This window comes from Eriocheir sinensis, chromosome 11, assembly GCF_024679095.1.
Source record: "Eriocheir sinensis breed Jianghai 21 chromosome 11, ASM2467909v1, whole genome shotgun sequence".
NCBI lineage: Eukaryota > Metazoa > Arthropoda > Malacostraca > Decapoda > Varunidae > Eriocheir > Eriocheir sinensis.
Window position 1 is genome coordinate 6,920,619 of NC_066519.1, and position 10,702 is coordinate 6,931,320.

The 10,702-nt window shown below is 39.6% G+C and overlaps 1 long non-coding RNA gene across 1 annotated transcript in view; it reads right to left on the bottom strand.

Moving 5' to 3' along the window:
- The window catches only part of LOC126997173 (uncharacterized), a 56,143-nt gene extending 51,244 nt beyond the window's left edge, over positions 1–4,899 (bottom strand). The window contains exon 1 of the long non-coding RNA XR_007751922.1: positions 4,799–4,899. This is a non-coding gene — a long non-coding RNA (uncharacterized LOC126997173). The remainder of the gene's footprint in view (positions 1–4,798) is intronic.
- Between the last annotated feature and the right edge of the window lie 5,803 nt (positions 4,900–10,702).

Consider the following 10,702-nt stretch of genomic DNA (forward strand, 5'->3'; position numbering starts at 1 on the left):
ATGCACCCAACCCAGCAGTACAGGTCAGCATCCCATACATCAAGTCTCAGCTACAGCATGTAAACAGAGTGGATGTGACGAATATATTCCTGAAAGTCTGAAGGCCCAAACACGCAAGAGAGAGGGGGGAATTCGCAGACGCGTCGAGCCATCCAGTGCAACTCCCGGAAACTGGCAGCAGTTTCTGACAAGTGTGACGGCAATTGACACTGACTCAGAGAAACAGATCATCAGCACACATCATGCTGAAGTCATCTGTACTCAGCCCCGAGAATCAGGTCTTCTTGTGCACACACACGAGGAGGAGGACACATACATACTACTATGCATGTAGAAGATGCGTCAGTACGCACAGTTGACACGGATGTGCTTGTACTGGCAGTAACAGCAGCCCAGCGCCTCAACATCGATGAACTGTGGGTTGCCTTTGGTGTTGGGAAGAGCTTCCGGCATTTGGCAGCTCACGAGATGGCGAGGGCACTGGTCCAGATAAATGCATCGCCTTACCAATGTTCCACGCCTTTACTGGTTGTGACAATGTGTCATTTTTGGTGGACGGGCAAAAGACGGCTTGGGATACGTGGAAGGCCTTTGATGATGTCACACCAGCCTTCTGCACCTTGGCTGCCACCCCAGATTCTGTAGATGACTCGATGAAGCCTCTGAGCGATTTGTGGTGCTGCTCTATGACCGCACTAGTAGCCAGGACTCGGTCAACCAGGCACGCAAGCAGTTGTTCACCCAGAAGGGTAGAACCATTGATGGAATCAGATGATGGTTGCAGCCCTAAACTCCCATCACCAGGGTGGGGGGGGTGAACAAGAAGGACACAGGTGGATGGGACGTTTGCTATTCTGATTCACTGAAATACTTCAATGGATGTATTACATGTAGAAGACATTGAACAAACCATCACCCAACCCACTAAATTGCCTGTATTAAACCAAGGTCCTAGGTTGTTTAGAACCTGAAATATTCAGAAATTTTCATTATGCCATGTCCTAACTGTGTGCCAAATTTCTTGCTTGTATCATAGAAGGCACAATTCCCTCAAATATTTGCCATATCTGCCGGACTATATCAGTCTTTATGGACCACGCGCCAGTCACCGAGCTTTTTAAGGGTAGAAGCCTTACCGGTCGACTCGCACGGTGGTACCTGACCATCCAGAAATTTGGGCCAACCTTTAAGTATTTACCTGGCCGCGCGAATGTCGTCGCGGATTCACTGTCTAGAAACGTATCTGTTGGCTCAGTGGTAGAAACGCCTACTGAAATTCAAAATTTCACTCTAAAGGATTTAGCAGCAGCCCAGCGTCGACATGATTTTGGGGGTAAAGTAATATACGCTCTGGAGTCGGGTGATGAAACAAGTCTCCCGCCACTACCGGTGTCTTTTTTACAATTTTTCTTGTCACAGGACGACGTCTTGTGCCGCTACTGGCCCCGCAAAAAGGAGTCTGTCGCACAGTTTGTGATACCGGAGTGGTATGTACCGGCGGTGCTGACCTTAATTCATGACGTGGTCATTGCTGGTCAACCGGGGAGGGAACGCACATTAACAGCGACCCGAGCGGTCTATTTTTGGCCAACTATGCGTGTAGATATTGACGCGTATATGGCCAAGTGTGTCAAGTGGGCCCAACATAAAGGGACGCTCCCTAGGCCTGCGCCGATCCTAGAATACCCGCCCCCTGACCGGCCTTGGGATGTAGTTTCTATTGACTTGCTACAGCTTCCCGCCAGCCACCAGGGCTCTAGGTACCTCTTGGTTTGTGTAGATCACTTGTCGCGGTACGTTGTGTTAGCCCCGGTGAAAGATAAATCTGCTAAGTCCATTGCTCATGCCCTAATAACTTACCTAATTTGTCCATACTCCACACCTAGAGTGTTGTTAAGTGATAATGGAACCGAGTGTCGAAATCAACTTATAACAGAAATATGCAAACAGTTTGGCATTACACAAAGTTTTACAGTCAGTTATCACCCAGCCAGTAACGGCCTTGTTGAACGCGCACATAGGAAAATTTTAGATGTCTTGCGCCCGGTCGTTGATGGACTTCAGCATACCTTGGAGGACTGGCTAGCATATGTTGCAGCAAGCATAAACAGCTGTGTTTGTAAGTCAACGGGACAATCTCCCCACTACATAATTTTGGGGGTTGAGAAGAGACTCCCATATGACCTACTTAGTAGTTCTCATTCACTCGTATATAATGTAGATGATTATTCTAAGGTTCAACTCAAAGTTTTCACAGATACTCATAGAAACGTCAGAGAGACTACAGGCTACATCTGAGGCTATGTGCTTGCAGCAACACAAGCGTGCCGCCCCTGTTTCCTTGAAAGTGGGTGATTTTGTTATGCTTCGAGTCCCAGAGAGACATTCGAACCTGTCCCCTAAATTCGTGGGCCCACGCCAGATAGTTAGACAACTAGGTGGTCACAAATTTGAGCTTTATGACCTCATTTTTAATTCATATGAAATTGTGCATAGTGATCGCCTCAAAAAGACAGACGCCCAGCCTGAGGTCCTTGATTCGACTTTAGTTGAACCGGCGAGATTCGCCTGTTTGCCTCAGCCTGACGATGCTTTGTCTATCTTTCCATCACACGACTATAACCTGCGTCCTCGCAATTACTAATTCATGTTTGGTTCCTGAGCTTTTGCCTGCATCTTTTCCATGCGAGAGGGGAGTGCTTGAGTAATACTTTTCACTGTTACTCACTATTTTTTTTCTTGCTGAGTTGATGTAGGGCAGTCAGTCTCCTTAGTTGTTTGGGACCGTAATAATCGAGGGTGTAGACTAACATAGGGATAGGTACATTTTAACCTTGAACCTCATGTGCTTCTGCTTGAAACAGACATTTTTCTCTGCAAGGACAGACTTAACTGCACTTGAGCAGATGCTGTCCCTAAATTTTATTGTAACCAGCATGTGAATATCTGTCAGTTTTGGAAGTATGCAGACTTTATCACACTAACTATTAGGAGACTCTACGGATAACATTACCTCTTTTCACACACTATTGTTGTAAACACCGCCCGTCTCAAAGGTGTGCCGAGGATAACGACACTGGCAATTGATTGTCACGCGCCGGATGAGTGTTTCTCTGCGACAGTTTTGTGTCCAGGTGTGACTTGAAGGTTCAGTGTGTAGCAGATCTTCCTCAAGGCTTTTTCCTTTTTCTTTTTACTATTCCAAGTAGCTCCATTACCATGTATCCTAATGACAGTTTAGTCAATTTATTTTTCTGGGATGTATTATGTAAATAATTATTCGAGCTATTATTTTATTTTCTCGGAATAGTACTGAGCTTCCACGTCCACGACTCTAGCCCTGTTTACTTCACCCTGTATGTACTTTACCCATTTCTTGTTACTTCCATGATTATTTTTATTATCATTGGCATTTCCCGATGTTGTATCGTTAGACGGGCTCTGACTTGTATATCATTATTTAAAGCAACCATAACAAGACCTCGTTTAGCTAGTACATATTGCGCGACTGTAACATGGATAGGTACACTGATTTTAAAGGTCGGGTGAGTTGCGGGGTCGCGACTTTTAGGTGACCGAGCGATGTAATGTGTATATTATATTGTACATGTGAATGTGTGACTGTATGTCGCAACACCATGGCAGTGCCGCGCACAGGAGGTTTAACACCACGTAGGTACTAGGTTGCGCTTAGGAGGTGCTCCTTGCCGTGAGAACGGTCCTGATTTAACAAGCCTTTGCCACCGGATTATTCTTGCAGCCGGGAGAAGCCGGCAGAAGACAGTGGGCAGCGGGCCGAGCAGATCACTGCTCGGGGTGTGCGTACCACTGCTCACGTAAACTGTAAACTTTGTGTAAAACTGTTAATATAGTTAAAAATATAGTTCACCTTTTAATAAACCTGTGAGACAGAGAGGTAAAGTGAATTAAAGTGAACTTATAACGCCTACCGGTCGGCCACTCCTCACTTAAGTAAAGGCTATTGTGTTATCTCACCTACTACAATCAACTTGTGAAGCAGGCCACGGTAACACCGGCCCTGTGACGAGTGAGATAACAGTTCGCGCCTTAAATTTAACACTTAACACCAACTACTTTAAAAAGTAAAAACACTTAAAACGGGTAACAACGGGATATAATGGGCTCCTTAGGTAATCCCACCAGGTGCACAGGAATGGTGCAGCGTTGCCACTTGAGATACGAAAGTATTCAATAAATAGCACCTAAAGATTTTAACACCTGTGTTGTGTGTATGTGTGTATATGTTTTCAGAGCACTTCGTCGAAAAGGTAAATAGAAGTGCAAAGGCAGTAAATTTCGGGTCAAAGCTTTTCCTTCTCTGGAGCACAATCCAAAGGATCACAATTTACGGCACACACGCACTAAGCAAACTGCGCAGCACACAGCAGGCAAACTGTACTTTGCAACAGATCACGTGTATGGAACACGCGTTGGAAAATTTGTATTCATCCAGATGAATTGTAGGAAGAGGCAAGTGAGTTGCTCTGGAAAAGTTGGAACCGCAAAAACGTGACTTCACCTAATGCAAGGTTGAGTCAGAGAGAGAGAGAGAGAGAGAGAGAGAGAGAGAGAGAGAGAGAGAGAGAGACTGACACACACAAATGAAAAAGAGGGAGTATTTCACACACGTATATATGAATATTAAATCAAATTATTTAATGGGCTTGTTTTCATTATTGTAGGCAATTAATTATATGCTATATTAATATTTTGTCGTTTTGGTGTCACAAAATGGTTGCAGCAGCCAAAAGCAATCATATTAGGGAAAAGCACATACCTCTTGTTGAAAACTGGAACTAGTGGACTGTTTTTCTGAGCCATCAGTGACATAAACGAATATATGAAGCTCTCTTCCGATATATAGAAATCGCATCGACCTGTTAGAAAGTTAAGTTTAACAGTGTAAGTAAAATGGATAAAAGATATATATATATATATATATATATATATATATATATATATATATATATATATATATATATATATATATATATATATATATATATATATATATATATATATATATATATATATATATATATATATATATATATATATATATATATATATATATATATATATATATATATATATATATATATATATATATATATATATATATATATATATATATATATATATATATATATATATATATATATATATATATATATATATATATATATATATATATATATATATATATATATATATATATATATATATATATATATATATATATATATATATATATATATATATATATATCATGTATCGGATGTCCGCATCCGCATCCGCATCCTCGGAACATCCACATACTTTTTCACATCCGCATCCGTATCCGCATCCGCAGTTTTCAAAAATGTAACATCCGCATCCGCAATTGTGATGAAGTAAACATCCGCATACGAATCCGCATCCGCACTACACAAACAGAATGTGGCGGATATATTTCATACAGTACAGAGTCACATACTTAGTGCAGAGTGCAGACTACAGAGTATATACAGAGCTTGCGAAGTTGAAGAAAATAAATTAACGCATGTTTACTTAATTATCTACTAATATTACACCTTGTATTCATTTCTCTCAAATTTACCCAACCTAATGTGTCAAGAGTTTTGCGGAAGGGTAGGAGGAGGGCGACAGTTTTACATAGTGACTATGTAGTATGTATGTATCATATAAATTTATAAAAGTATGTATGTATATACTGTGTAATAGTACTATATGTACTATATGTAATATTGCGTATGTATGAATGGAAGCATCCTGCCTGGCAAAGAGAGAGAGAGAGAGAGAGAGAGAGAGAGAGAGAGAGAGAGAGAGAGAGAGAGAGAGAGAGAGAGAGAGAGAGATGTGTGTGTAGGTGAGAGGTGGGCACCCGCTAATTTTTTTGTTAGTCCGCATTTCATAATTCCTCTAACTTTGTTGGGTATTCCGCTAATCACTAATCCGCAAATTTTCCGGGTTCCACGGTCCGCTATCGCAAATCCGCTAATGCTTACGCTAATGTTTTTTTTTTTTAGTGCACTAATGAAGTCCGCAACACTCCGCTAAACATTTTTTAGTCCGCTAACCCTTTATTGGTAGATAAAAAACATAATTTCAAATAAAATTACCTTATAATTTATATATTTATTTATTTTATATAAAATTATACATAACAGAAGTTCTAAAACAGCAAAATCTTCATTACAGTCAATAGTCATTGTTGTCCTCCTCCTCCTACTCCTCTCTATGGCACAGCCACTTTCCTGTCAAGAGGAGCATGTTTCTGTTGACAAACATCAGCTTCTCAAAGTTATCATGAGTCAGGGATGACCTCTTGAGCCTGAGGACGTCAGAGCCCAATTTGAACAATCTTTCCACAGCTGCGGAGGTGGAGACATTGGTGTTGTACATGAAGTGAAATTCAGGACGCTTTAATAAGAAAAATAAAAGAAAAAATTTCCGGGACAGTGCATGAAATCCGAAACATTTCCGGGAGAATTTTATTTCTAGGACGAACCATTAAAATCCGAGACTGTCTCGGAAAATGCGGGACGACTGGCCATCCTAAATTAAAATTTTCTTCACACTTCAAGAATATTCTTGAATTTCCAGGAAATTTCATTGTGGACGGTTTTTGAGAATTTGCGTTAGCGGACTATAATTTTGACATTTCGCTACCTGCAAATCCTCTAATTTTTCGCTACCGCTATTCCGCAATTTTTTTGTTAGTCTGCTATTAGCGGATTAGCGATTACCGGACTTAAATTGCGGAATCGCCACCTCTGGTCGATGAGAATGTGTGTGTGACTGTGTGTGTCGTGTGACTGTGTGTGCATGTACGTATTTGTGTTTGTAAATATTATATACATGCATTATGCAGGTCTGTGTAATGTGTATTTAGACCCTACTCCCTCTTAATGTCCACAAGAAAGATTTCAACGCTGCGTCATTATATATATATATATATATATATATATATATATATATATATATATATATATATATATATATATATATATATATATATATATATATATTGTTTAATTATATAAAAATAGGACTGAAAAATATAAAATATCAGCGTTAAGCACTTCTTATCGCACGAGTGTTATCGTGTTGTGGCGTGTGTCATTAGTATAGCGCGCGTATGAGCGGAGTTACCGATAAAGCGGATTTTTCACAGCGGAAGTGTAATTACCATGTATTCAGGATTTTGGTAATGCACTATATACTATATAGTAAATTACCAAAATCAAAGACACATCCGTATCCGCATCCGCATCCAGATCCTTGAGGATGTAATAATTTCATATCCGCATCCGCATCCCCATCCACATCCTTGAGGATGTAATCATTTCATCTCCGCATCCGCATTCGTATCCGCAGTTCGGTAGAAACTGATATCCGCATCCGTGGATCTCTGAAATCTGACAACCGCTACAACTCTGTATATATATATATATATATATATATATATATATATATATATATATATATATATATATATATATATATATATATATATATATATATATATATATATATATATATATATATATATATATATATATATATATATATATATATATATATATATATATATATATATATATATATATATATATATATATATATATATATATATATATATATATATATATATATATATATATGTATCTATATATCTATATATATATATATATATATATATATATATATTTATTTATTTATTTATATATTTATTTATTTATTTATTTATTTATTTTATTTATTTTATTCATTTTTTACAACAAAGGAGGAAGCTCAAGGGCACACAAAAAAAGAAAACAATAATAAAAAAAAAGCCAGCTACTCGCTGCTCCTAAAAAATAAACAAAAGAGGTGGCCGAAAGCAAGGTCAAATACGAGAGGAGAGATGTCCTGATACCCTCCTCTTGAAAGAGTTCAAGTCGTAGGCAGGAGGAAATACAGATGAAGGAAGATTGTTCCAGAGTTTACCAGCGTTAGGGATGAAAGAGTGAAGATGCTGGTTAACTCTTGCATAAGGGGTTTGGACAGTATAGGGATGAGCATGAGTAGAAAGTCGAGTGCAGCGGGGCCGCAGGAAGGGGGGAGGCATGCAGTTAGCAAATTCAGAAGAGCAGTCAACGTGGAAATATCGATAAAATATAGAAAGAGAGGCAACATTGCGGCGGAATTTAAGAGGTAGAAGACTATCAGTATGAGGAGGAGAGCTGATGAGACGAAGAGCCTTAGCCTCCACTCTGTCCAGAAGAACTGTGTGAGTGGAGCCCCCCCACACATGAGATGCATACTCCATACGAGGGCGGACAAGGCCCCTGTATATGGACAGCAACTGTACGGGGGAGAGCTGGCGGAGACGGTACAGAACGCCCAGCCTCGAGGAAGCTGATTGATTTAGTAAGAGATGAGATATGAAGTTTCCAGTTGAGATTTTGAGTTTAGGATAGACCGAGGATGTTTAGTGTTGAGGAAGGTGATAGCTGGGTGTTGTCAAAGAATAGGGGATAGTTGTTTGGAAGATTGTGTCGAGTGGATAGGTGGAGAAACTGTGTTTTTGAGGCGTTGAAGGACACCAGGTTCCTCTTGCCCCAATCGGAAATAATAGTAAGGTCTGAGGCTAAGCGTTCTGCAGCCTCTAGCCTTGAGTCGTTAAGTTCCTGTAGGGTGGGTCTTCTATTAAAAGAAGTTGAGTAATGCAGAGTGGAATCATCGGCGTAGGAATGGATAGGACAGTTCGTTTTGGAAAGGAGATCATCAATGAACAACAGAAGAAGAGTGGGAGATAGGACAGAACCCTGTGGGACACTACTGTTAATAGATTTAGGGGAAGAACAGTGAACGTCTAACACAACAGAAATAGAACGGTCAGAAGGGAAACTGGAGATAATGGTACAGAGAGAAGGATAGAAACCGTAGGAGGGTAGTTTGGGAAGCAAAGATTTGTGCCAGACCCTATCAAAAGCTTTTGATATGTCCAGTGCAATAGCAAAGGTTTCACCGAAACGGCTAAGAGAGGTTGACCAAGAGTCACTTAAGAAGGCTAGGAGATCATCAGTAGAACGCCCCTTGCGGAACCCATAATGGCGATCAGATAGAAGGTCAGAAGTGGAAAGGTGCTTTTGAATCTTCCGGTTAAGAATTGATTCAAAAGCTTTAGATAGACAAGAAAGTAAAGTTATAGGACGGTCGTTTGAGGGATTGGAGCGGTCACCCTTCTTAGGCACAAGCTGTATGAAGGCATACTTCCATCAAGAAGGAAAGGTAGATGTTGACAGGCAGAGGCGAGTTTGACCAAGCAGGGTGACAGCACGGAGGCACAGTTTTTAAGGACAATAGGAGGCACTCCATCAGGTCCATAAGCCTTCTGAGGATTGAGGCCAGAGAGGGCATAGAAAACATATATATATATATATATATCTATATATATATCTATATATCTATATATATATATATATATATATATATATATATATATATATATATATATATATATATATATATATATATATATATATATATATATATATATATATATATATATATATATATATATATATATATTACCCATATGACCTGCTTAGTAGTTCTCATTCACCTGTATATAATGTAGATGATTATTCTAAGGTTCAATTCATAGTTTTCACAGACATTCAGAGAAACGTCAGAGAGAGAGACTGCAAGCTACATCTGATGCTATGTGCTTGCAACAACACAAGCGTGCCGCCCCTGTTTCCTTGAAAGTGGGTAACTTTGTTATGATTCGAGTCCCAGAGAGACATTCGAAGTTGTCCCCTAAATTCGTGGGCCCACGCCAGATAGTTAGACAACTAGGTGGTCACAAATTTGTGCTTTATGATCTCATTTTTAATTCATATGAAACTGTGCATAGTGATCGCCTCAAAAAAACAGACGCCCAGCCTGAGGTCATCGATTCGACTTTAGTTGAACCAGCGATAAACGCCTGTTTGCCTCAGCCTGACAATGCCTTGTCTATCTTTCCAACACACGACTATAACCTGCGTCCTCGCAATTACTAATTTATGTTTGGTTCCTGAGCTTTTGCCTGCATCATTTTCAAGCGAGAGGGAGTGCTTGAGTAATACTTTTCACTCTTACTCACTATTTTCTTTTTATTGCTGAGTTGATGCAGGGCGGTCAGTCTCCTTAGTTGTTTGGGACCGTAATAATCGAGGGTGTAGACTAACATAGGGATGGGTACTTTTTAACCTTGAACCTTATGTGCTTCTGCTTGAAACATATATTTTTCTCTGCAAAGACAGACTTAACTACACTTGAGCAGATGCTGTCCCTAACTTTTATTGTAACCAGCATGTGAATACCTGTCAGCTTTGGAAGTATGCAGACAAGTCTTACATACTTACCTTTTCCTTGACATACCACTGTTAACCGTTACGGGAATTATTTTTGACATCAAAGATGTCAGTCATCAACGTTCGTCCCGGTCGGAGGATAGGTGGAAAATTGTCTTTTTAATTTGATGTTTATTAATGCTGGAATTACTTTAACTATTTATGCTGGATTTATATATTTCAGTGAGATTTGTTACAACGGTAATTTCACAACTTGGTGACAGGATTTTCTTTTATAGTACTGTAGAAAAACGGAGTATCAGGAGTTAGTGGTGCTAACCCAGTCAGATGCT